This window comes from Rhinoraja longicauda, chromosome 20 (assembly GCF_053455715.1).
Source record: "Rhinoraja longicauda isolate Sanriku21f chromosome 20, sRhiLon1.1, whole genome shotgun sequence".
Taxonomy (NCBI): Eukaryota; Metazoa; Chordata; class Chondrichthyes; order Rajiformes; family Arhynchobatidae; genus Rhinoraja; species Rhinoraja longicauda.
The window spans coordinates 728,205-751,625 of record NC_135972.1 but is presented as its reverse complement, the minus strand read 5'-3'; the positions used below and the strand labels follow the sequence as shown (position 1 = coordinate 751,625).

General features: G+C 50.7%; 2 protein-coding genes across 3 annotated transcripts in view; one reads left to right on the top strand and one right to left on the bottom strand.

Annotated features, from left to right (window-relative positions):
• The window catches only part of immp2l (inner mitochondrial membrane peptidase subunit 2), a 274,230-nt gene that overhangs the window by 96,543 nt on the left and 154,266 nt on the right, over positions 1–23,421 (bottom strand). The gene's annotated exons all lie outside the window — the stretch shown is intronic.
• Positions 6,457–23,421, top strand: part of lrrn3a (leucine rich repeat neuronal 3a) — a 46,784-nt gene continuing 29,819 nt past the window's right edge. For both annotated transcript variants that reach the window (XM_078416696.1, XM_078416697.1), the window contains exon 1: positions 6,457–7,257. The gene's annotated coding sequence lies outside the window, so the exon portion shown is untranslated. The remainder of the gene's footprint in view (positions 7,258–23,421) is intronic.

Genomic DNA, 23,421 nt, shown 5'->3' with positions numbered 1-23,421 from the left:
GGCCCACAGACCAGTGAAGGCCCACAGACCAGTGAAGGCCCACAGATCAGTGAAGGCCCACAGCACAGTGAAGGCCCACAGCACAGTGAAGGACCACAGACCAGTGAAGGCCCACAGACCAGTGAAGGCCCACAGACTGGCAACAGAAGGCCCACAGACCAGTGAAGGCCCACAGACCAGTGAAGGCCCACAGACCAGTGAAGGCCCACAGACCAGTGAAGGCCCACAGACCAGTGAAGGCCCACAGATCAGTGAAGGCTCACAGCACAGTGAAGGCCCACAGCACAGTGAAGGCCCACAGACCAGTGAAGGCCCACAGATCAGTGAAGGCCCACAGCACAGTGAAGGCCCACAGCACAGTGAAGGCCCACAGCACAGTGAAGGCCCACAGATCAGTGAAGGCCCACAGCACAGTGAAGGCCCACAGCACAGTGAAGGCCCACAGACCAGTGAAGGCCCACAGATCAGTGAAGGCCCACAGCACAGTGAAGGCCCACAGCACAGTGAAGGCCCACAGCACAGTGAAGGCCCACAGCACAGTGAAGGCCCACAGCACAGTGAAGGCCCACAGCACAGTAAAGGCCCACAGCACAGTGAAGGCCCACAGCACAGTGAAGGCCCACAGACTGGCAACAGCAGGGAGGGTCCACCACAGCTCAGTGATGAACACTATCATCTCCCCCAAACTCATCAACGAGCAGGTTTGTGAAGTTCCCTCACCACACCCACCCTGCTGAACCACTGCAGACTTTGCTCCACTCTGGTGCTCTACATGCTGTGGTTGCACATTGTGGTCTAGTTTATAGAAATAACTGGATCTATTATGTTATAGTTGTATCTAATGTAAAGCTGCAGCAAGAAAACATTTGACAGACACAAAGTGCTGGAGTAACTCAGCGGGTCAGGCAGCATCTCTGGAGAACATGGATAGGTGACGTTTCACAGAGTGCTGGAATAACTCAGCGGGTCAGGCAGCATCTGTGGAGAACATGGATAGGTGACGTTTCACAGAGTGCTGGAGTAACTCAGCGGGTCAGGCAGCATCTGTGGAGAGAAGGAATAGGTGACGTTTAGGGTCGAGACTCTCCTTCAAGAAAACATTGAATTGCCCTGGTTCAAATCCAGTGCCGATGACAAATCCAGTGCCGATGACAAATCCAGTGCCTATGACAAATCCAGTGCCGATGACAAATCCAATGCCGATGACAAATAAACACTAGACTCTTGACTCTTGAGCCCAATGCAAGTGTGCGCCAAAACTCTAAATTATATTGGTCTGATGAAGGGTCCAGACTCGAAACAGCACCTGTCCGTGTTCTCATGAGATGCTGCCTGAGCCGCTGAGTTACTCCAGCACTCTGTGTGTTCTTTTGTAAACCAGCACCTGCAGTTCCTTGATTCTACTTCCTAGATGGTGGGAGGAGGTAAACAGAAGTAGTGATAGAGATCAGCAAGTCCAGTTGCTCTGAGACTGCCAGAGAGCTGCCACACACACATCAAGGAGAGTGGGAACTAAAGACAAGCAGCTGGCATCTACATACAGGCCACGTACGTGAGATCCCTTCTCATGTCCTTGATGACTGGATGAGACGTTTACTAAAGGCTCCAACTGAGTAATCCAAGGCCCTCGTGTGTAATAATCATCCTATTAGTAGCTGAAGGAACTTCGAGCTGTTATTTTTAAACCCTCCTCTGCTGCCAATGAAAGCTCTCATTAGAGCATGTAATGGCTCACTCATCAGCGGCCGGCCTACATTTGTACCTTTCTCCAACCACCTGCTCATTCAGATGCAAACCTCTGTCTGAGAGCCTGTAGTATCAGGGCCACAGAGACACCTTGTACGCTGGAATGCCCACAGTAACTGTGATGTACCACTAAACTATAGATTGCTGAAGGTTGCAGATGAGGCAATGCCTATATCACATGTGGCACGTTGTCAATAATAGTTCCAGCTCCATCTCCCAGGCTGGCCATGGTAATGGCACCTTGTGGTAGAACAGGGACTCAGGCATGTAGAAATCTATCCTAGGCTACAGTGAACATCGACACCCCACGCTGCCTCGGCAAGGCCAGCAGTATAATCAAGGACCAGTCTAACCCCGGTCACTCCCTCTCCTCCCCTCTCCCATCGGGCAAGAGGTACAGAAGTGTGAAAACGCACACCTCCAGATTCAGGGGCAGTTTGTTCCCAGCTGTTATCAGGCAACTGAACCATCCCACCACAACCAGAGAGCAGTGCTGAACTACTACATTGGTGATCCTCGAACTATCTTTGATCGGACTTTACCTTGTACTGAATGTTATTCCCTTATCATGTATCTGTACACTGTGAATAGCTCGATTGTCTTTCCGCTGGCTGGTTAGCATTCAACCAAAGCTTTTCACTGTACCTCGGTACATGTGACAATAAACTAAACTGAACTGAAATGGACAAAATATGAGAGAGAATGCGTTGAAACGGCCCTGGCAACCCTGGAGAAGGAAGTCTGTCCGTCAGGCACACACTCACAAGCCAGTGGAAGCCCATGATCTCTGTCTTGGAGACCCGACCACGAGAAGGTCCATGGAATCAGATATGAGAGAGTGCATCTTCCCGTAACAGATGATGGAGAGTGGGCACTGGTTTCAGACGCTCCACCCACTCACCTGTCAAAAATGGCCAATAATCCCACTCCAACATACAGGACATTCAAAAATAAGAAGCTGCTCACTTTCGGCTGAGCCGAATGCATTTGGGTTGGGATCCTTCTAAACCCCGTCCTTATTGTGGCACAGACGGAAATCACACAGATACTTGCCCCTGACTGTGGTACAGAAACTCTCAGAGTGTGAAGTTCCCAACCAAAACGTCACCTATCCATGTTCTCCACAGATGCTGCCTGACCCGCTGAGTTACTCCAGCACTCTGTGAAACGTCACCTATCCATGTTCTCCACAGATGCTGCCTGACCCGCTGAGTTACTCCAGCACTCTGTGTCTTCTTTCGTTGAGCAGCATTGACCACAAGCTCTGCACCCACTGCCCCCTCCCCATCCCCCCCCATCTTGCAGCTTCTCTCAGCTTCCCCCTTTAAGACCTTGCTCTAACCAAGCATTGATTGATATTCTCCAAGTCTGATTTCCATGTTTAAAGGTGCTCTATAAATACACTTCATTCTTCTTGTCTTTGCAGAGTTTTGCTTACAGCTGATTTATGGAGCATGTCCTCTTGTAGCAGACAGGCATTGCACAGATCGCTGCTCCACACAGTAGCTCAGGAACACCCAGGGCAGATACGGCCTCTGGCTAGCTGTACTACACTCTGCCTCAGTGCACCCCGCTGTGAATGACAATGTGTTGTCTTTGTGTGAGAGCCACTGACCTTTACAGCAGCTCAGATGTCAGCTCAATGTTCCCCTGCACATCCCAGCTCATCCCAGCACCCCCTCCACATCCCTGCACATCCCAGCACCCCCTCCACATCCCTCCACATCACAGCACATCCCTCCACATCCCAGCACCCCCTGCACATCCCAGCACATCCCCGCACATCCCAGCACCCCCTGCACTCCCAGCACATCCCAGCACCCCCTGCACTCCCAGCACATCCCCGCACATCCCCGCACATCCCTCAACATCCCAGCACATCCCTCCACATCCCAGCACATCCCTCCACATTCCAGCACATCCCTGCACATCCCAGCACATCCCCGCACATCCCTCAACATCCCAGCACATCCCCGCACATCCCAGCACATCCCTGCACATCCTTCCACATCCCAGAACATCCCTGCACATCCCTCCACATCCCAGCACATCCCCGCACATCCCTCCACATCCCTGCACATCCCTCCACATCCCAGCACATCCCTGCACATCCCTCCACATCCCAGCACATCCCCGCACATCCCTCCACATCCCAGCACACCCCTGCACTCCCTGCACTCCCTCCACATCCTGCACATCCCAGCACATCCCAGCAACTTGAAGCAACCGTATAGATGTGTATATATATATATATATATATATATATGTGTGTGTGTGCTAGTGCGTATATGTACAGTATAGTATATAGTATAGTATATAGTATAGTATATAGTATAGTGCGTATGTGTACAGGATAGTATATAGTATAGTATATAGTATAGTATATAGTATAGTATATAGTATAGTGCGTATGTGTACAGGATAGTATACACACACTGAACGTTTCTTTCTCTCTCGTTTATCATATTGTTTACTGTGCACTATAACATATTCTGTTGTGCTGCAGTGAGTGAGAATGTGATTGTTCTATCTGGGACACACCACAATAAAACACTCTGGACTTGAGCTGCCTGGCCATGACTTGCAGCAACCGTATCGACCTGTACGACCGTACAGAACCGTGCCCAACACTGGCTGCAAGAGATCAATCCACTGTCGTAGAACAATGGATCACCTTGCAGCTGTGCTGAGGTGTGTGTACCAACCTGCAGCACACACACACAATGAGCAGGGACATTGATCCACAATGGGTCTCCTGTGCTGGGGATGTGAACCGTCACAACACAGAACATACAGTAGCCATGCGATGTGGGCACAGGACATTGACCGAAGAATCCAGGTCCACCATGTCCACTCCACCCTCACCTCGACCCACAACTCCGCTCTCACCCCACCCCCTCCCCCACCCCCAACCTCACCCCACCCCCACCCGCACCCCACCCCACCCCACCCCCAACCCTACCCCACCCCCACCCCCACCCCACCCCACCCCCACACCCACCCCACCCTCACCCCACCCCCACCCCCACCCCCACCCTCACCCCCACCCCCACCCCCAACCTCACCCCACCCCCTCCCCCACCCCCACCCCCAACCTCACCCCACCCCCACCCCCACCCGCACCCCACCCCCACCCTCACCCCCACCCCCAACCTCACCCCACCCCCACCCCACCACCACCCCCACCCCACCCCACCCACCCTCACCCTCACCCCACCCTCACCCCTGGCAACACGTTCCAGACCCCACCCCCACCCCTGGCAACACGTTCCAGACCCCACCCCCACCCCTGGCAACACGTTCCAGGCCCCACCACCTCTGTGTAAAAATAACGCCCTGCACATCTCCTTTCAACGTTCCCTCCTCGCCTTCACACTATGCCTTTGAGTCTTTGACATCACTACCCTGGGGAAAGGTTCTGCCTGTCGACCCTATCTGTGCCATCATCATTTTATAAACCATCTTGTGTTTACAGCAATGTGAAACGCAGTAGTCTGGTGTCATCATCGGCCATGTTGTTAACATCACTTACTGTGGACACACAGGCATCTGGTTGACATTAAATTGAAGAACGCTGAGACACGCTTCAACCAAATCAACTCGCATTTTTCCCACAACGTTCTCCGGCAACTGACTAGAACAAGACACACAGGTGATGGTAGGGAGTAACTCAGCGGGTCAGGCAGCATCTGTGGAGAACATGGATAGGTGACGTTTCGGTCAGGACCCTTCTTCAGACTATCGTCGTCAGGTTAAACTCAATTGCATTAAAATGTGGATCACAGGTTGGATCACAGGCTCTGCTAAGTTCCCCCCTCGCCCCCACCCTCTGGAACAAACACAAGCACAGGGTCTGTTGAGTTCCCCCCACCCCCACACCCTTCCACCCCCCCAAACCCTCAGCCCCCCTCGCCCCCACCCCCACACCCCCCCAAACCCCCCTCGCCCCCACACCCCCACCCCCACACCCCTCCACCCCCCCAGCCCCCCTCGCCCCACCCCCCCAACCCTTCACCCCTCCACCCCTCCACCCCCCCAAACCCCCACCCCCCCCTCGCCCACACCCCCCCACCCCACCCCTCCACCCCCACACCCCTCCACCCCCACACCCCTCCACCCCCCCAAACCCCCTCGCCCCCACCCCTCCTCGCCCACACCCCCCCACCCCCACACCCCTCCACCCCCCCAACCCTTCACCCCCCCAAACCCCCACCCCCCTCGCCCCCTCCCCCCCTCCTCCCCCACCCCCCCCCACCCCACCCCCCCCAACCCTCCACCCCCCCACTCCCCCACCCCAACACCCCTCCCCCCCACCCTCCCCCAACCCCTCCAACCCCTCCACCCCCCCCCTTCCCATCCCTCCAGAACAAAGAGCTTGCCGGTGGAGAACATACAATGGGCTCCAGCAGGTCAGGCAGCAGCCAGTATGACCTGGTACAACCTGGTAGATACTGCCACCCATCCACCCCACTCTCACCAGCCCTGCCTTGTGTCTCTCCAGCCTGAGCTTTAGCAACACTTCTGGAGCATTGTGATCCCACATTTTCTTGGTGAGCATTCATTTCCGTTCACTGGCAGAGGCTGTATCGCTGAACAATTCCACCCGGACTTTCCCGAATGTGGGAAAGGGGAAAATGAATGAATTAATAGGGCAATGCTGCTGGAGAGGTCCCTGTTACTGGAACTGCCCGGCAGTCACCGACTCAGATGTAACAGGCTGACACACAAGTGATAGTGAGCACCTGGGAGCAGGATGCGAGGGATGTGATGGTCTGTCAGCCTCAGCACACACTGGGGTACTACGGTGGATGGAGAGTTAAGCTCCCGGCCATGGTGGGCTTACTGAAGGCAGCACAGAATCCCACCATTCACCGGCTCTGTGCTTTCCTGCGAGACCACTTACACAGAAATAAATGCTGTTTAAATGAAAGCCTGTAGCATTTGTTGTGAGAGTTAACGGCGTAACTCTCCGCGGTTTCGAATCAGAGTGAGTGAGGGAGGGAGTGAGAGGTGATGCTATCGGGGTGTGTGGTTGCAGACTGCCAGCCAGGAACACAAAGCAAACACCAAACACTTCTCCCCTCTCCCCTCTCGTCAGCAGCTCTGCCACATGATGGACACGATGCCTCATCCAACCAGACTCTGGCGGCTGCACGATACACCTTATCTGGAGAAAGCTATCGGCTCTGGGGAGGGTGGGCTGTTGGGTTATTAATGACCCGCTGAGCTGGCAGCTCGCTCGGTGTCAGTGTGACAGCTGGGAGTGTGAAGCAAGCACTACCAAGGACTCCCAGTCCAGGGGAATATAAAGCAGCCCAGCACCATTCTCATACCCTCCATTGTCAGGCTGGGTTACACAGACCATCGCAAACAGATGCTCATTGTCAGAGCGGAGCTCAAATGTTGCAGTACATCACAGAGCAGAATAGACGTTTGTGAAAGCCCACAGACCCACGATCACAAGCTCACGGAAAGACAAGCAAACCCACAGAGATGCATTAGGATATTCAGGTAAGCCCATTTTTGTTTACTTTGGTGCTTCCGGCTAAATTCTGCTGATATTCTTATTGCTAAAACATGTGCAATGAGTGTGTGTTACATCAGTTAACCTCTGCTCTCCTGTAACCCCCTCCTTACCGAGAGTGTTGTGAACATCTCCGATGGGGAAAGTTCCATGACCTTATTGCAATCGTGTCAAAGGAACATTCTTATCCCTCAAATAACAACATTCAGCACTGAAATAGTCAAGATAAGTACTGTCCAAAAGATAACGTAAGAAAATAACTGCAGATGCTGGTACAAATCGAAGGCATTTATTTCACAAAATGCTGGAGTAACTCAGCAGGTCAGACAGCATCTCAGGAGAGAAGGAATGGGCGACGTTTTGGGTCGAGACCCGTCTGAAGAAGAGGCAGAAGGGTCCAAAAGATAAGTGTGTGTTTGATGGGATCTGTTCCACACCAGAGTGGGCTTCAGATAGAAGATTGTAGCACAGACAGCTGTAGTACTCTGCCTTGTCCTCCACTAACCAACATGGGCCACCTTTACTACACTGATGGGCTGGGGTCAGAGCCTCTGATCCTGTCCTTGCTATGGACAAAACCACTGTAGCACTGAGCCAAGAGCAGCCTGTTAGCAGCACGCCTTGACATTTGTGGACCACATCTAGCAGGATGATTGTTAGTGATCATCCTGAACACCAAACAGAGGGCAGTTTTAACATCTGACACAGACATGTTTAGCAGAGCAGTGTGATAAGTGTGAACACACATACACTTACACATACACATACACTAGCAGTGTGATAAGTGTGAATAACACACATACACCAACACTACCAATAACGAAGTCCATCAAAACAGGGATGGCTTTAAATGGATTTTCATTTCCCTGTCTCTCTCGAGCACATTTTGTCAATGTATCCAGAGACGATACGCTGATGTACAAACAGCAGTGTTTCTGCTCTCGATAAATGAATATACTTTGGTTACAAAGCAGAGGAAAGGAAGATGTGGTAGAATCTCCAGCAGGCCACTCTGCCCCTTGCCCTGTTCCCACATTCAATAAGATCGCGGCTAACGTACCTTAGCACCACTTGCCCACACTGACCGCACATCTCTGGATCGCCCTCACATGTCAAAGGGTCTATAATCCGGTACAATATGGCTTCTTTCCCACAACTGAATCATTGAGGAGGAGCACTGTTTGAGTGAGTCTGTAGCCACAGTAAAGGACAGTGTTTCTGATGTTAGTTCCTATATATATTTCACTGGTACACACTTTCTCCTAAATGTGGAACCCTTTAATGGTGTCAGGGGAATTAATATCAAGTGTAAAGCACCATCTTACACATCTCTGCAGTGACTGGGCTGTAAGCTAGGCACCGTAAGTCATCTCTTTAACTTTAACCAGCCACAGACACTTCTATTTTCCATCATTGCCAACAAGGCTTGCCTCATTCAGACCGTTTCTGGACTTTTGAAGTGCTCAGGGCATGCAATCAAGCAAGCCCATACTTGAGTGTACATATGTGCAGGGGTATGGGTGGCGGGCTGAATGCAACTACATTGCTTTCTCCCATTAAACTGTAATGAGACCTGGTGCTGAGAGCTGGGAGATCATCACGGATCAGTGGGCAATCTACCGCCTTGCTAAATGTTGCCACACCAGCAAAAGGTTAACTACTTTCACCAAGATCACCAGCCCATACAAACAGGTTGCAAATTAATAAACTAAATTGGCAGCAATACTGGAAAACTAGTTGTATGAAGGAAATAAAACAGCAGACGCTGGTTTAAATCGAAAGTAGACACAAATTGTTGGAGTAACTCAGCGGGACAGGCAGCATCTCAGGGGAGGAGGAATGGGTGATGTTTCAGGTCGAGACCCTTCCACAGACTGAAGAAAGGTCTCGACCTGAAACGTCACCCATTCCTCCTCCCCTGAGATGCTGCCTGTCCCGCTGAGTTACTCCAGCAATTTGTGTCTATCTGACTTAGTCACCCTGACAATGCTCAATGCAAGAGAGTTATTTGTGGAATACATCATCACATTCAGTTAAATCCTTTGATAGATTTAAGCATTGGTTACTAATTGGTGATCTTTACCTGCTAAATCAGAATAGCAGAAAATCATCAGCAATTGCTCCATTCTGTAAGCAACCTCCATATATAGACACAAGGAACTGGAGTAACTCAGCGGGTCAGGCAGCATCTGTGGGGAACATGAATAGGTGATGTTTGACAGAGTGCTGGAGTAACTCAGCGAGTCAGGCAGCATCTGTGGAGAACATGGATAGGTGACGTTTCACAGAGTGCTGGAGTAACTCATTAGGTCAGGCAGCATCTGTGGAGAACATGGATAGGTGACGTTTGACAGAGTGCTGGAGTAACTCAGCGGGTCAGGCAGCATCTGTGGGGAACATGGATAGGTGACGTTTCACAGAGTGCTGGAGTAACTCAGCGGGTCAGGCAGCATCTGTGGAGAACATGGATAGGTGACGTTTCACAGAGTGCTGGAGTAACTCATTAGGTCAGGCAGCATCTGTGGAGAACATGGATAGGTGACGTTTGACAGAGTGCTGGAGTAACTCAGCGGGTCAGGCAGCATCTGTGGGGAACATGAATAGGTGACGTTTCACAGAGTGCTGGAGTAACTCATTAGGTCAGGCAGCATCTGTGGAGAACATGGATAGGTGACGTTTGACAGAGTGCTGGAGTAACTCAGCGGGTCAGGCAGCATCTGTGGGGAACATGGATAGGTGATGTTTCACAGAGTGCTGGAGTAACTCAGCGGGTCAGGCAGCATCTGTGGGGAACATGGATAGGTGATGCTTTGGGTCGAGACCCTTCTTCAGACTGATTGTTGGGGGGGGGGGGGAGCTGGAAGAGAGGAGGGGACGGGACAAGTCTGGCAAGTGATTGGTGGATGCAGTTGAGGGAGGTTTTGATGGCAGACGGTTGGATCTGCTTCAGTTGGAAAGTACTGATGGTAAATCTAGTAAACGCCTCTTCCAGGCAGTGCCTGGTGCTACGATTAACTGTGAAATATTACAGCTCCTTGCTGGATTTGATATGAACATTCCAGCACCACCGTAGACCTGCATGCTCCAACACTGTATAGCGATTGCCAATGAGTGTAGCAGGGTATTGGTGCAGGGCCACAGTCCATTAGCACATCCACGCTCAGCCAGATCATGAGAACAGGCACCAGACTTGTTGGTCAGCATGATGCATTGCTCTTTACATTTCACACACAGCAACATGCTGCATCAAACAGGCTAACTGGCACATGGCAGTGTAAACATCTTTACATCCGGAGACCAGGCAGAAGCATTACAATGATGAGAGGCTTAGATACGGTAGACAGTCAGAACCTTTCCCACCAGGATGAAAGTGGCAAAGACTAGAGGGCACTACATTAAGGTAAGAGGGCACAGGGGATGTGTGGGCATGTTTTATTTTTACGTGGAGGGTGTGTGGAACGGGTTGTCAGGGATGGTGGTGTTTAAGAGGGTTTAGGTAGGCACATGGATGTGTGTGGAATGGAGTGAGATGGATCATGTGCAGACAGAGGGGATCAGTTTATCCTGGCCTCATGATCCTGCTCGGACACTGTGGGCTGAAGGGCCTGTTCTTGTGCTGTACTGTTCTACCTTCCATGTTCTATCTACCAATAGTGGCACTTTTCTGAATTTGATATATAGAAATAAATACCAATTGATGATAAATTTCTAAGCAAAAGAACTTGAAAAGAGAATTTACCTATTGTACAAAACAAAACCTAATATTGTAACATGATGCCTCAGGTGTTGAAATAGAAACATGGAAAATAGGTGCAGGAGGAGGCCATTCGGCCATTTGAGCTAGCACCACCATTCAGTATGATCATAGCTGATCATCCAAGATCAGTACCCCGTTCCTGCTTTCTCCCCATATCCCTTGATTCCATTTGCCTTAAGAGCTATATCTAATTCAAAATAAGTTTAAAAATCCCAAGGAAATGCTTTGAGAAAAGCTGAGCACTCTCACACTTACAGTGGCACTGCTACTTGCTGTGATACAGTAGCTGAGCACTCTCACACTTACAGTGGCACTGCTACTTGCTGTGATACAGTAGCATGAATGAAGCTTTGCAGAGTAACGGTCAGGAAACTCCCACAGGGTGGATGGGAAATCAAGAGCCACTTTGGATCAATTTGAGCAAATCCCTATTAGCCAGGGAGAAGCATAGTTTGATTGTTCATATTTGCACTGTTTCGTGGAGTGGCGAGGACGGACGGTATTCCCAGGATAACGTGCTGTACAGTATTCTGCTTCACACCACGTCCCACTATCAAGCAGAGATGTAGGACGACATTCATCTTGACAATGTATACAAATGAACTCATTTAAAACATCAGCAACTAATAATCACTGGTATTTGTCCCAAAGAAAACACTCTTACACACGTACATTACTCAGCACCAATGCCAGAGTGAACCAGACACGTGGATGGGGATGGGGGTGGGGATGGGGATGGGGATGAGGATGGGGATGGGGACGGGGATGGGGATGGGGACGGGGATGGGGATGAGGACGGGGATGGGGACGGGGATGGGGATGGGGATGGGGATGGGGACGGGGACGGGGATGGGGACGGGGATGGGGATGGGGATGGGGACGGGGGTGGGGATGGGGATGGGGACGGGGACGGGGACGGGGACGGGGACGGGGACGGGGACGGGGACGGGGACGGGGACGGGGACGGGGACGGGGACGGGGACGGGGGTGGGGACGGGGGATGGGGATGGGGACGGGGACGGGGACGGGGGATGGGGACGGGGATGGGGACGGGGGTGGGGATGGGGACGGGGACGGGGACGGGGATGGGGACGGGGACGGGGGTGGGGATGGGGATGGGGACGGGGACGGGGTCGGGGACGGGGACGGGGACGGGGACGGGGACGGGGACGGGGATGGGGATGGGGATGCCTGCAGGGCCCCTGTGAACATCACCAACTACCATATGGAGCAACGAACAAGGTCACTGCCCCACACTGGGTCACTGCCCCACACTGGGTCACTACCCCACACTGGGTCACTGCCCCACACTGGCTCACTGCCCCACACTGGGTCACTGCCCCACACTGGGTCACTACCCCACACTGGGTCACTGCCCCACACTGGCTCACTGCCCCACACTGGGTCACTGCTCTATACTGGGTCACTGTCCCACACTGGGTCACTGCCCCACACTGGCTCACTGCCCCACACTGGCTCACTGCCCCACACTGGGTCACGGCTCTACACTGGGTCACTGTCCCACACTGGGTCACTGCCCCACACTGGGTCACTGCCCTACACTGGGTCACTGCTCTACACTGGGTCACCGCCCCACACTGGGTCACTGCCCCACACTGGGTCACTGCCCCACACTGGGTCACTGCTCTATACTGGGTCACCGCCCCACACTGGGTCACTGCCCCACACTGGCTCACTGCCCCACACTGGGTCACTGCTCTATACTGGGTCACTGCCCCACACTGGGTCACTGCCCCACACTGGGTCACTGCTCTATACTGGGTCACTGCCCCACACTGGGTCACTGCCCCACACTGGATCACTGCCCCACACTGGGTCACTACCCCACACTGGGTCACTGCTCTATACTGGGTCACTGTCCCACACTGGGTCACTGCCCCACACTGGCTCACTGCCCCACACTGGCTCACTGCCCCACACTGGGTCACGGCTCTACACTGGGTCACTGTCCCACACTGGGTCACTGCCCCACACTGGGTCACTGCCCTACACTGGGTCACTGCTCTACACTGGGTCACTGCCCCACACTGGGTCACTGCCCCACACTGGGTCACTGCCCCACACTGGGTCACTGCCCCACACTGGGTCACTGCTGTACACTGGGCCACTGCTCTACACTGGGTCACTGCCCCACACTGGGTCACTGCTGTACACTGGGTCACTGCCCCACACTGGGTCACTGCCCCACACTGGGTCACTGCCCCACACTGGGTCACTGCCCCACACTGGGTCACTGCCCCACACTGGGTCACTGCCCCACACTGGGTCACTGCCCCACACTGGGTCACAGCTCTATACTGGGTCACCGCCCCACACTGGGTCACTGCCCCACACTGGCTCACTGCCCCACACTGGCTCACTGCCCCACACTGGGTCACTGCTCTATACTGGGTCACTGCCCCACACTGGGTCACTGCTCTACACTGGGTCACTGCCCCACACTGGGTCACTGCCCCACACTGGGTCACTGCTCTATACTGGGTCACTGCCCCACACTGGGTCACTGCCCCACACTGGATCACTGCCCCACACTGGGTCACTACCCCACACTGAGTCACTGCTCTATACTGGGTCACTGTCCCACACTGGGTCACTGCCCCACACTGGCTCACTGCCCCACACTGGCTCACTGCCCCACACTGGGTCACGGCTCTACACTGGGTCACTGTCCCACACTGGGTCACTGCCCCACACTGGGTCACTGCCCTACACTGGGTCACTGCTCTACACTGGGTCACTGCCCCACACTGGGTCACTGCCCCACACTGGGTCACTGCCCCACACTGGGTCACTGCCCCACACTGGGTCACTGCTGTACACTGGGCCACTGCTCTACACTGGGTCACTGCCCCACACTGGGTCACTGCTGTACACTGGGTCACTGCCCCACACTGGGTCACTGCCCCACACTGGGTCACTGCCCCACACTGGGTCACTGCCCCACACTGGGTCACTGCCCCACACTGGGTCACTGCCCCACACTGGGTCACTGCTCTATACTGGGTCACCGCCCCACACTGGGTCACTGCCCCACACTGGCTCACTGCCCCACACTGGCTCACTGCCCCACACTGGGTCACTGCTCTATACTGGGTCACTGCCCCACACTGGGTCACTGCCCCACACTGGGTCACTGCTCTACACTGGGTCACTGCCCCACACTGGGTCACTGCCCCACACTGGGTCACTGCTCTATACTGGGTCACTGCCCCACACTGGGTCACTGCCCCACACTGGATCACTGCCCCACACTGGGTCACTACCCCACACTGGGTCACTGCTCTATACTGGGTCACTGTCCCACACTGGGTCACTGCCCCACACTGGCTCACTGCCCCACACTGGCTCACTGCCCCACACTGGGTCACGGCTCTACACTGGGTCACTGTCCCACACTGGGTCACTGCCCCACACTGGGTCACTGCCCTACACTGGGTCACTGCTCTACACTGGGTCACTGCCCCACACTGGGTCACTGCCCCACACTGGGTCACTGCCCCACACTGGGTCACTGCCCCACACTGGGTCACTGCCCCACACTGGGTCACTGCTGTACACTGGGCCACTGCTCTACACTGGGTCACTGCCCCACACTGGGTCACTGCTGTACACTGGGTCACTGCCCCACACTGGGTCACTGCCCCACACTGGGTCACTGCCCCACACTGGGTCACTGCCCCACACTGGGTCACTGCCCCACACTGGGCCACTGCTCGACCCCTGTGGACATCCTTTGTTAAAGACCACTGAAAACACCATGGATTTAAAATGAACCATGGGAATAATTCTTGTGCAGCAGCTTGGGATCAAGGATACCTTGCTGCCTCTCCATCATTGACGTGCTCTGTCAGTGCTGCAGTGTATCAACCTCCTCAGATAGTGCTGGTGGGAGCGGGTAGAGCAGGTCGTGAGGTGGACCAAGCTTCCAGCCATGATCTGTCCACAATGCCCTGGGTGCTGAAGTTCCCCTTCTCAAGGTTGAGCATTCAGGAGCCAGTGATCCCGCAGCGTCAGTGGAAGGCTGCACCCTGGTACACACAACCAGGATCTGAGTTCTTCAAGGAGACTTTGAACCATGTGCTCTGCCCTGCTGCAGCTGAGAATGGAGGTTGTGCTTTGGGAACCTCAGGTGTAGCTGCAGGACAACGTGGGCTGCTGAATACAGAGGAGCTGTGTAACCAAGACCTTAGGTGTTGGCCTGGGAGTGTACGCTGGCCCCATGCATCCTCGCAGTAAGTGTGGACTCTGCAGAGATCATTGGACCATACATCAAATGGAAGCCCAAAGCTTGGTGTCAATACACTGAATACGGCCGTTTGCCTGAAGATTCACGTCCTGCCTTCCACACAGTGCGGCACATTTATCTTCACTTAGCAAGGCTTCACAAAGGAAGTTGCAGTCTCCAGACTTGGCTCATTAACCTTTACACTGGCTGAATAGCAACGCTGATGGTTACTATAATTAATGTGCTATTCTTACCAATTACTTCCATTATAGCCAATGATAAAACACCTCTGTTTTAGTAATTGGCTCATTGTTCATTTGCTTCTCTTCAAACTTCCGATCCAAGGAACAAGAATGAGAAGAGAATTTTGTGCCTCGTCCTTTTCCCACTGCCAATCAAGGGTGGCAGATCTAGGCACTTTGCATTTGTGCACAGAGGCGTAGCTGGCAGCTGCAGCTGCAATATAAGCCGCAATGTAAGCTGCAACGTACGCTGCAATGTACGCTGCAACGTACGCTGCAATGTAAGCCGCAACATACGCTGCAATGTACGCTGCAATGCACGCTGCAATGTAAGCTGCAACGTACGCTGCAATGTACGCTGCAATGTAAGCCGCAACGTAGGCTGCAATGTACGCTGCAATGTAAGCTGCAACGTACGCTGCAATGCACCCTGCAATGTAAGCTGCAACGTACGCTGCAATGCACGCTGCAATGTAAGCCGCAACATACGCTGCATTGTACACTGCATTGTACACTGCAATGTACGCTGCAATGTAAGCTACAACGTACGCTGCAATATAAGCTGCAATGTAAATGGTGCTAGTGCTGGTATAGGAGCAAAGAGGTCCTTCTGCAGTTGTACAGGGCCCTAGTGAGACCGCACCTGGAGTACTGTGTGCGGTTGTGCAGGGCCCTAGTGAGACAGCACCTGGAGTACTGTGTGCGGTTGTGCAGGGCCCTAGTGAGACAGCACCTGGAGTACTGTGTGCGGTTGTACAGGGCCCTAGTGAGACAGCACCTGGAGTACTGTGTGCGGTTGTACAGGGCCCTAGTGAGACAGCACCTGGAGTACTGTGTGCAGTTGTACAGGGCCCTAGTGAGACCACACCTGGAGTACTGTGTGCAGTTGTACAGGGCCCTAGTGAGACCACACCTGGAGTACTGTGTGTACAGGGCCCTAGTGAGACAGCACCTGGAGTACTGTGTGCAGTTGTACAGGGCCCTAGTGAGACCGCACCTGGAGTACTGTGTGCAGTTGTACAGGGCTCTAGTGAGACAGTACCTGGAGTACTGTGTGCAGTTGTACAGGGCCCTAGTGAGACAGCACCTGGAGTACTGTGTGCAGTTGTACAGGGCCCTAGTGAGACTGCACCTGGAGTACTGTGTGCAGTTGTACAGGGCCCTAGTGAGACCGCACCTGGAGTACTGTGTGTACAGGGCCCTAGTGAGACCGTACCTGGAGTACTGTGTGCAGTTGTACAGGGCCCTAGTGAGACCGCACCTGGAGTACTGTGTGCAGTTGTACAGGGCCCTAGTGAGACCGCACCTGGAGTACTGTGTGCAGTTGTACAGGGCCCTAGTGAGACCGTACCTGGAGTACTGTGTGCAGTTGTACAGGGCCCTAGTGAGACCGCACCTGGAGTACTGTGTGCAGTTGTACAGGGCCCTAGTGAGACCGCACCTGGAGTACTGTGTGCAGTTGTACAGGGCCCTAGTGAGACCGCACCTGGAGTACTGTGTGCAGTTGTACAGGGCCCTAGTGAGACCGCACCTGGAGTACTGTGTGCAGTTGTACAGGGCCCTAGTGAGACCGCACCTGGAGTACTGTGTGCAGTTTTGGTCTCCAAATTTGAGGAAGGATATTCTTGCTATTGAGGGCGTGCAGCGTATGTTTACTAGGTTAATTCCCAGAATGGCGGGACTGTCGTATGTTGAAAGACTGGAGCGGCTAGGCTTGTATACACTGGAATTTAGAAGGATGAGGGGATCTTATCGAAACGTATAAGATTATTAAGGGGTTGGACACGTTAGAGGCAGGAAACATGTTCCCAATGTTGGGGGAGTCCAGAACAAGGGGCCACAGTTTAAGAATAAGGGGTAGGCCATTTAGAACGGAGATGAGGAAAAACCTTTTCAGTCAGAGAGTTGTGGCGGTGCTAGCTCAAATGGCCGAATGGCCTCCTCCTGTACCTATTTTCTATGTTTCAGTCAGAGAGTTGTGAATCTGTGGAATTCTCTGCCTCAGAAGGCAGTGGAGGCCAATTCTCTGAATGCATTCAAGAGAGAGCTAGATAGAGCTCTTAAGGATAGTGGAGTCAGGGGGCATGAGAAGAAGGCAGGAACGGGGTACTGATTGAGAATGATCAGCCATGATCACATTGAATGGCGGTGCTTGCTCGAAGGGCCGAATGGCCTACTCCTGCACCTATTGTCTATTGTCTATTGGTGCAGGCAAGGACATGCTCACACAAGAGCAACAATGTAGATTCATGCAGCAATATAATACTGAAGACAATGCATGAGGGAGAAAGAGGGGACATGAATCAAACTATATTTCAGAAAAGCAAATAAAGGCAGAATCGAAATAAGTTTCATTGAGGTTTAATAGGTTTTTAAGGTATGGCGGGAAAGATTTAAATGGAAACTGGGGGGGGTAATGTTTTTTTACACAGAGGGTGGTGGGTGTTTGGAACGAGCTGCTGGAGGAGGTAGTTGAGGCAGGGACTATCGCAACGTTAAAGAAACGTTGAGACAGGTACATGGATTGGATCGGTTTAGAGGGATATGGGTCAAACGTGGGCAGATGGAACCAATGTAGATGGGCCATGTTGGTCGGCGTGGGCAAGTTGGGCAGAAGGGCCTGTTTCCACGCTGTACAACTCTATGAGTTTGTCAAAGGCTGAGAAGGGGAAGTGGATTTGGGGGCTTTAGGGAGAGGAGTTCAGGCAGTGGGACGGGCATTGTGGCACAGCGGATATAGGTGGCATGCTTTAGAGATGAGACCAGGTACCGGAATGCACTCATGAGTCGAGGAGTATGTGGGAACGGAGTGGGGAATGTCAGGAGAATTAGACCAAGGACTGCGGGGCTGGAGTTTTCCCATTGCCATTGGAGGGAAAGCTTCTCGACACAGTGCAGGTAGCTGGCAGTTGGCGGATACTTGATGTGTGCGTCAGCCAGCGAGGACAATGCAGGAGAAACTGTCCCAGCACTAGCAATGGCCGGGTCAGTCATGGGCAATGACTTTGTTGTGGATGTACGCACTTGATAATGCATAGATCAAGGGTTTTGAAGTTTGAAATATAAGGGAAATCAGAGTGTGGAACATCTTGGTGAGTTCTTCAACTGAGGGTGATGATGGCAGTTTTGAAGTTGGAGATAAGAAGTAGCTGGAGCCTAGAGATGAATATTCTTCTGCATCAGACCTCAAAACAGCCACTTGCATGAGATAAACGCACCACACAGTGACAATGCTCTTCCCTTGTGAACAGATGCTGGTTCCTTCTCGAGGACAGCTGAATTTGGTATCATTAAGCATTTGTGAAACTGTAAAATGTGCCAAAAACAAGGAGGAACATGTTAAATAGGGGGAAAAAACCGTAGAAAGCTTGTGAAGAACTAACAGCTCTAACAAGTTAGAGTCGCAAAACGGAAGGGACATCCAAGTCTAAAGCTGTTAATTAGCTGCATAGAACAACAGTGTGTGCATGCAACACCTTCCACCCGAGATGCTTCTCACCAACACGTAGAGACAACTCATCACTCCAGCTATATCTGTTCGTTTTTGCATAGAATATGCTTGTTTTCTGGAAACCGCCAAATGCCAAAAGATTTATTGTGTTTCAATACATTTTCCCAATGTTTGCACCAATTCCACACTTCAGTCAACAATCTCTTCTGGAGAATGGAATGGTTCGGTGAAGTCAGTGTGAGCAATGTATTTCATCAACACAGTGAAGCCACTACTCTGAGTGCAGCACTGAAACCCCTCAGGGAAATGAGCAGTGACAGGCAGAACTCCTTGTTTATCTCCACACAATCAGTGGCTCGTAAATTCACAGCCCAACTGCTCAGTAACGACTGAGTCCTGCATCTGTTTCTCATTACAATAAACACGCCTCCAATTCAGTTCAACATTAATGTAGATAATTGGTCAACCACCCTGAATAACTAAATCCCAGGATACTGATTTAGAGTCATGCAACCTAGAAACAGGCCCTTCGGCCCAACGCATCCTTCCGACCAACATGCCCCGTCTAAGCTGGTCCGATTTGCCTGCATTTGACCCATATTCCTTTAAACCTTTCCTATCCATGTCCCTGTCCAACTGCCTTTAAATAGAGTCATAGTCATACAGCATGTAAACAGGCCCTTCGGCCCGACTTCTCAATGCCGACTTTGTGTGTTTTGCAGTTCCTTGTGTCAGCTAAATAATCTTCTGTTTTTTAAGTTGTTAAACGTTCATTGGGAAACCTTATCTGAACAATTAATAGCAATAACCTCCTAGTAAACGATTTTAATGCTTCACTAAAAATATAATACGAGTCTAATGAAGTATCTATAATTATGAAAGCTGGAGTATATTAATTTAAAAATATTGAATTGTTAGTCAAACAGCCTATTTATCAAGATATAAATTGGTCAATTTTCATATTTACAAAGCTAGATGTTATGACCTCACTGTAGTAAACGCCATTAATTGAGAGGCCAGACCGTGATCACAACATCCGTTTTGTTTTATTGTCACGTGTACCGAGGTACAGTGAAAAGCCTTTTGTTGTGTGCTAACCAGTCAGCGCAAAGACTGTACATGATTACAATCAAGTCGTACACAGTGTACAGATACAGGATAACGTGCAGTAAAATCTGATTAAAGATAGTTCACAGGTCTCCAATGAGGAGTTGGGAGGGCAGGACCACTCCCTAGCTGGTGATAGTTGGAAGATTGTTCACAGGTCTCCATTGCGATGGATATGCTAGTACACTCTCTGGCTGGTGATAGTTGGAAGATCGTTCACAGGTCTCCATTGCGATGGATATGCTAGTACACTCTCTGGCTGGTGATAGTTGGAAGATCGTTCACAGGTCTCCATTGCGATGGATATGCTAGCACACTCTCTGGCTGGTGATAGTTGGAAGATCGTTCACAGGTCTCCATTGCGATGGATATGCTAAGACACTCTCTGGCTGGTGATAGGACGTTGTGTTGCCATTAGCCAGCAGGATGTAATGTGTTGCATCATCACAGCAATAACTGTTATAATCTAGAACACCACATCACCAGAAAGCTTGACATCAAAATCAAAAGGTGACATTGAAATGCTTTGAGAACAGTTGCCTTGAAATCTGTTTGGTCATGGAACGTATTACAGCCTTCCTTTGGGTAAGTAAAACAGCAAAGTGTCTCCACACAGTAAAAAAGAGACAGCAGAAAAGGATCATTGCAAATAAGCAAATGGTAACAAACTATAATTCTGATAATTAGCATACTCTTAAAAGTCTGCAAACGAATGTTCTTTCTGCTCTGACGATGGATGGTTGAATGACTACATTTCACACTGAGTCAAACTAGATCCATGACATGTGAATGAACTTCAACATGAACTTCAACATGAACTTCAACATGAACCAACATGCTGCTCAGTTGAAGAACTAAAGGGAAGGCGCTTGTTTCTGCAGTGGGGGGGAGGTTTGTTGCTGACACACGACCCAGCTGTTGGAACAAGAATGGTTTCAGCACAATCCACTAAAATCACATTTGTTCATCTTTAGATTGTGCAAGGTGTCTTCAATGTTGAAACATTTAGAGTTTGTTTGATCCCACAGTTTGAAAGAGTAAACTCATTCCTCTCTCTTTTAATCAACATGTTTTTGATCCAGTTTTCTACAGCTGCCCAATGTATAAACAAGAAACTGCAGATGCTGGCTTGCAAAAAAAAAGACAATGTGCTGGAGTAGCTCCGCGGGTCAGATAGGACCTGCCTGACCCTCTGAGTTACTCCAGCACCAGCTATTACTTCTAGAGATGCCTTTTCTTTGAAGCCTCTGTACAGAGGTAACTTAGAAGTTACATGTCCATTTCAACAAAGAAGCAAAGCTTGAAAGCCAAAGGCCTGGCTTCATCATCCCAGAGATTAAACATACATTCTCTCTGGTAACCGTTCGCAAACAAAGTGTGTGTTTGGGACTGAGGTGAAGAAACGTTTCTTCATTGAGAGGATGACAAGCCTTTGGGATTCTCCCAGCAGGATGGCCGCTAGATAACTGGGAATCGACTGGTCTGAGTCAGGGGATGGAGGGAGCTGGCGATACTGCTGTGAAGTCGTGCTGATCTAGTCTGGCAAGGGAGGATCAAAGGGCCAGATGGCAAACTCTGCTCCAGCTTCTTATGTTCTAATTATATTTTGAAAAGGATGAATGAATCAATGTCATACATATTGCACCTTCAATTAAAATAAAACAGGTTCAAACCATGAAGCATGGTGAACAGTGCTGAAACTTTGAAGACTCCTTGAAGGTCATGGATTATTTGCTATTTTGTGATGCTCAATGATTTTAATAGGACAGAATGTCAGAACAATAATTCAAGGTAATATGAGATATTTTTCCTTCCAAATGCTGAATGAAATGTGGCTGGAAAATGGAAAAGACCCGTGATGTAGATAATGGATGAAAATGTGGCAACAAGCTAAAGCCGACCTGTTAGTCATAGAGTCAGGCCTCAGCTGCAGCTTGTCCATGCTGCACAAGATGCCCCATCTACACGTTCCATTTGCTTGTCATTCACCTATATCCCTTTAAACATTTCCTTTCCATGTATCTGTCCAAATCGGTCTTTTTAAATGTTGTTATCACATCTGCCTCGACTATCTGCGGGAGTCCAACAAGTACTCATAGACAACATAATAAACAAAAATATCAATACATTAAACAAACGACACTATAGCAACCAGCCCATCCTTAGTGCCAGCAAGACAGTGCAGAGTTCAGTTAGTGTGTCGTCAAGTTGAAGAGCCTGTTGGTTGTGGAAATTAATAAACGGCTGTATTCTATTTGTACCATCCTCTTACCATGTAATAAAGCAGACGTAAGCACCATTATAAAACACATGAAACGATTTACAATTATATTAATTGCCTTCAATATTGCAAACCAGTGTTGCTGGCATTTGGGGCCATGGAGTGGGCAGCAAACTGACACGCAAAACTGGAATTGCCAGCAACATGATGCACTACGTCCCACTGGGAAATCACTCAATATACAAGCTCAGAGGCTGAAGCAAACGAGTCTGGTATCTGTAATCTGTGGAAAGGAAAGTAATGTGAAGAACAAAAGACACTGTACTCAAAAATAGACATGAAGCTGTTTCGATCCTTCATTTTTCATTCATAATTCTCTCAGAGGTAGATGTTCAAACAGGACAGTGTATCTGCTCTGAGTGTAAAGCCAGGTAGCCCCACACATCTGTGAGTGCAAAGCCAGGTAGCCCCACACATCTGCCAAACCCAGCTCTGCAATGACATCTCAGCGGGATGGGCTGGCAGACCAGTGTGTACCGACCGGCCCAGCACAACACTTTGGTGTTTAACCTGTTCACGGTACTAACTTGCATGTAGTGTTGATACTGGCCCAGCACAACACTTTACACACACACACTACTAACTTGCAGACAGGCCACTTTATTTGTAAAACAACATCTACTCTTCACAGAGCATACCTCCTGGAAATTTCACAAAACATTCACTAATGATGTACAGTCTTCCCAGAGCATTAACTTCAACAGCTCTGTGCCTTGACAGAGAATATCTAAATAGTCACACAACAGTAGCTACATTTAGTAATATAAATCTAAGATTGATTGCATAATGCCATTGGTTGTTATTGTTACGTGTACCGAGATGCTGTGTTCACTTGTTCAAAACTTTGTTCACAACTTTGTTCACATACTATCCAGTAAATCACACTATACAAGAGTACAAATACAACAGGTAGTGCAAAAAGCAAACATGCTGAGTGTAGAATATAGTCTCGCAACATTGTGGTGTTACAGTCACAGAGAAAGTGCAGGCATAAAAAAATGGAAGATGCACAATGAAGTAGGTTGGGAGATTTGGACTAGATCCTAGCTGATGGGAGGACAACTCAG